Raw genomic sequence first — 5,151 nt, forward strand, 5'->3', positions numbered from 1 at the left:
TTGCTGTAGACTTCAGTATTGGAGTAGGCACAAGGTACGACTTCCTAATGATTACTTTTATGCCTAGCCATGGCAGTAAAATCATACTCCTTTTATATATGTGTATATATATGTGTAAAATGTACCATATACTCTTTAAAGGTTAGGAGAACATTCCATGAGTTATTGATGTGGTGGAGATACACTACATACACTGTGTATGTGCTCCAGACATATGAAAGTCAGTGGAAAGACTATGATATTCCTCAGGGAGAATTGGATCAGGCTCCATATGATTAAAGAAATAGGTTAAACATTTCTGTTGCCCTAACTCACTGGATGTCAGGAATATAGACAATGTGGTTCAGTGTTTTTCTTTGGTTAAATTTCACTTCTTTATTGGACATCTAACACAAAGCCTCTGAGTACTTTCTAGTTACTGCAAAAGATTAAATGCTTACACCTGAAGAAAAGTCATCTGATCAAAGACTAGGAGAGGCAAATAGTATTATCGGTGATACAATCCCTACTTGACAAAAAAAGGGAGGAAAACCCCTCCATGGTAGAGAGCTGGAAAAACTAAGAACCCCCAAAAATATTCAAAGAAAGATGAATCAGTTGAAATGAATATGACTTGCAGAGCACTCTGAGGGCAACAGTAGGACATATAGGTGGGAAATTTCCATTAGCATTCAGGCCCAAAGCTGCATCTAACAGTCCTTGGGCTTAGCAGAGAAGGATCTTGCTGTAACGGGTGAGACCAGTCTCACTGCCTGTGGCAGCACATATATGGTGCATCTAACATGTTGAACCAGCTACAAGTGTGCAGAGAAAAGGGATTCTTTAGGCAATCTCAGGAGGTCCCTTCCAACCTCTACTGTTCTGTATTGCTGTGATTTATGCAAGCAAGTCTGAAATTTCTGCATTGTAGCACTGAGCAGCGGCTTCCCATCCAATTGGGCCTACCTTGAGACAGTGCTACATGGGTCCTGCTGTTAAGAAGATGATTTGCTGCTGGAGAATCACCTGAGTAGACAAAGCAACACGATCTGCCGCTTAGATGCCTGAAGGAAGTCCATCTAAGTGTAAGTCAAGTCTCATTTGGGCCTTTCTGTTGTCGAGGTTTGCTTTGTCTGTGTTGCCAAAGTCACAGCATCATGGAATAGTTGAGGTTGGAAGGGAACTATGGATCTCTGGTCCAACCACCCTGCTCAAAGCAAGGTCAGCTGGAGCAGGATGCTCAGGGCTGTATCTAGTTCAGTTTTGGATATCTCCAAGGATGGAGACTCCACATCCTCTCTGGGCAACCTGTTCCAGTGTTTGACCACGCTCACAGTAAAAAAGTGGGGGTTTTTATGTTTAAATGGAATTCCTGTATTTCAGTTTGCGTCCATTGCCTCTTGTCCTGTCACTGGGCACTGCTGAGAAGAGCATGGCTCTGTCTTTTTTGCTTTCCCCATCAGGTATTTATACACATCAATAAAATCCCCCTGCATTTTCTCTTCTCCTGGCTAAACAGTCCCAGCATTCTCAGCCTCTCCCTGTGTGTCAAATGCTCCAAGCCCTTAATCATCTTTGCGTCCGCTCACTGGGACTCACTTTAGTATGTTCATGTCTCTCTTGTAATGGAGAGCCCAGTACTGGAAACAGTACCAAGATGTGTCACTAGGGCTGAGTAGAGGGGAAGGATCACCTCCCTCAATCTGCTGGCAACACTCTTCCTAATTGTCCTGGTTTCGGCTGGGATAGAGTTAATTTTCTTCCTAGGGGCTGGTATAGTGCTGTGTTTTGGATTTTAGTATGAGAAGAATATTGATAACATGCTGATGTTTTGGCTGTTGCTAAGTGGTGTTTACACTGGTCAAGGACTTTTCAGCTTCCCATGCTCTGCCGGGCGCACAAGAAGCTGGGAGGGGGCACAGCCAAGACATTTGATCCAAACTGGCCAAAGGGCTATTTCCTACCATAGGACATCAGTATATAAACTGGGGGAGTTGGCCGGGGGGCAGCGATCGCTGCTCGGGGACGGGCTGGGCGTCAGTCAGCAGGCGGTGAGCGGTTGTATCACTTGTTTTTTACTGGGTTTTGTTCCTCTCTCGCTCTCTTGTTGTTTTCCTTTTCATTACAATTTATTATTATTATTTTTTTCTCCAGTTGTTAAATTGTTCTTATCTCAACCCATGAGTTTTCTTACTTTTGCTCTTCCGATTCTCTCTCCCACCCCACCGGCGGCGGGGAGGGTGAGCGAGTGGCTGGCTGGTGCTTAATTGCCAACGGGGGATAAACCACAACACTACTGCAGCCCAGGAGGCTGTTGGCCTTCTTTGCTGCAAGGGCACATCACTGTTGGCTCATAGAATCATAGAACCATAGAATGGTTTGGGTTGGAAGGTAGCTTTTAACATCATCTAGTCCAACCCCCCCCATGCCACCTTTCACTAGATCAGGTTGCTCAAAGCCCCATACAACCTGACCTTGAACACTTCCAATGAAGGGACATTCATGGTCAACTTGGTGACCACCAGGACCCCTGGGGCCTTTTCTGCAAAGCTGCTTTCCAGCTGGTTGGCCACCAGTGTGTACTGGTGCCTGGGGTTATTCCTTCCCAAGGGCAGGAGCTTGCATTTCCCTTTGCTGAACTTCATGAGGTTCCTGTTTCGCCATTTCTCCAGCCTGCTGAGGACACTGAGTGGTAGCAGAACCCTCTTGTGTAACAGCCACTCCTCCAAGTTTTGTATCATCTGCAAACTTGCCGAGGGTGCACTCTGTCACATTGTGCCAGTAGGTCATTAATGAAGATGCTAAAAATCCTACCAAGCTGTGATTGTTTTAAAAAGTGATCAGTCTGGGGGCAAGACACTTAGGACATGCATCCATAATCTGTGACTCTAGGGATCAAATAACACTTCACAGGCTCCTTGACAGAAGTCTCCAGACTCTCTTGCAGAGGGACCAGTAGCCTTAGCTCCCCCCAGTATGGTCAGGGTTGACAGTAGGAGCAGCGTCCCCCCTCAAATAAATACACCCACAGCGCTGGGTCCACCTTGCATGACACTGCAAATGGCAGGGCAGAGTGAACCCAAGCAGGCCCCCAGGGCCCCGTGATGATAACCAGCAGCGGAGGAGATTGAGAGCTGCACCTTGCATGTGTCAGAGAGGCTTTTTGAGATGTTGAATTTTCAAGGCAGTAGAAATGTAGCTGGCGTGTTGGAGACAGGCAGCCAGTCACAGGGACATTGAAAGTAAAGGCAGGGAGAGGAGGAGAGAGACAGAGGTGCATGCAGGCTTTTGAGCCCAGAGCTTTCTGGAGGGCAGATTTTGTTGGGGGGTATTCAGCTGCTATTTATTTCAGTTGTGAGTTTAGTGAAAATAAGCTTTTTTTAAAAAACTATTTTTTAAAAATACACTTTTTTTTTTTCTGAGTGCATACTTGACTCTTATTAGCAGTCTCTCATTCTAAGGGAAATGACCCTTTGTGGCTCCAAATATTGGCTAAACACTCAGACAAAAAAAAAAAATGGTTTAAACTGCTTAGGAAAATGAATAGGATGGAGGATGAAACCTTACTGAAAAATAAACTGTAAATGGTAGCCTCTTGCCGTAAATCTGCTTCCCCAGATGATTTGCTTCACAGTATCCTCTAAAGACATTAGCAAATGCCAAGGACTTCATCTGTAGCTATTGGACACTGTGTCCTGCTGTCACTTGGCTTGGAAGCCCTCTGCCACACCACCCATGTAGGAAGCAGGTTATCTGGTACCTTTCTCACCGTCCCTCTGCAATATTGCTCTTGACTGAATAGCAAATCCTGACCTTCATTTTGCGGGAGATGGGAGAGCATTAGCTCTTCCAGCCGCAGGTGTCAGACCCACACGTGCTGTAATGATGTGATGGGAGAGTCACTGCTCCTGGGCGGAACAGGCTCAGTTTGTGTAAACCTGGTCTGGTGTGTTAGCTTATGGCCTCTATAAATTTTAGGTCTTTTCAGCTGTAACTACTGTGCTTAATACTAAGGAGCTGTGAAATGCAAGGTGATTTCAGCAAAAGCCACATGGGGACGGAATAATGTTGGAACTGGGAGTCAGTTTTGTTCTGACTTGCGTGCAGAGCTGTGTCGGCGTAAGCCCCAGTGTGAGCACTTGGCAGGGAAATTGTACGAAAATGACTTGCCAGAGGCTTGCAGTTTACATTGTATACATTTCTGTGGTGAAATTTCATGCCTGCTAGCCAAGCCAACTTGTACTTGGCACCTCATCAGGAAGACTCCTCACAGAGGCACACCTGTAGCCTTCCTGAGACGCCTGTCTCGGAGCCTTTGCCATTGGCATCCCAGTTCTGCGTTTCATTCTGGGACACTCAGTGCCTTGGAGCATCATAGAGTCAAAGTGTCATCAAAAATGTCTTTTTGGCATTCCAGAGTGGTGTGATATTGCAGGGGTTTACATAATGTAAGTGCTGAGCCTTAGAGCAGAAAAATCATAAAGAAACTCTTTGTGGAAATGCACTTCTCTAACCTTCTTTCCCTCTCATGGCTTCTGATTAACCTAGATGGGGAGATGCTTTGGAAAAGCCAGAACGTATTAATAAATGGATTTGCATGCCTAATTTCTGTACCTAGTAATAAAAAAATTTCCCTGAAATGTCTAAAGGCTGACTGTACAATGGGAATTTTGCTGAACTAAAAATCACAAAAGGATCACTACTGGGGTCATCACTGAATACTCTGCAAAAGAGTAATGAGGTGTCAGGGGATAGAGCGCAGCACACTCTATGGAGAGAGCTTCTTCTCGTCCCCATGAGGTTCTGCGGCTGTCAGAGAGCATGCAGACATCCTCCGAGACAGTCCTAGGGGATTTCATGGTCTGCTTCCTACTGAGTCAACAAATAGAGTCCATCTGCAGAGCAACAGGGCAGGCATGAGCTCAGTATACAGGACAGAATCTCTTTATTAATGGAAGAAGGAGAATAAGTAGCTTCTGGCTTGCTTGATAGTGCAGGACTTCTCACAGCAAGTCTCACAACTCACTGCAGGTAGCCTCCGAGATGGGGTCTTGTGTGCCTTGAAAGAATTGTTCCCCATAAGGGCTGTCTGTGGATGCATCCCACACGTCGTCCCTCATCGTGACGTAATTCTCTGCCGGTGAGTTCTGCAACAGCTTGAGGGAAGAATTC

This window comes from Ciconia boyciana, chromosome 2, assembly GCF_034638445.1.
Source record: "Ciconia boyciana chromosome 2, ASM3463844v1, whole genome shotgun sequence".
Classification (NCBI taxonomy): domain Eukaryota; kingdom Metazoa; phylum Chordata; class Aves; order Ciconiiformes; family Ciconiidae; genus Ciconia; species Ciconia boyciana.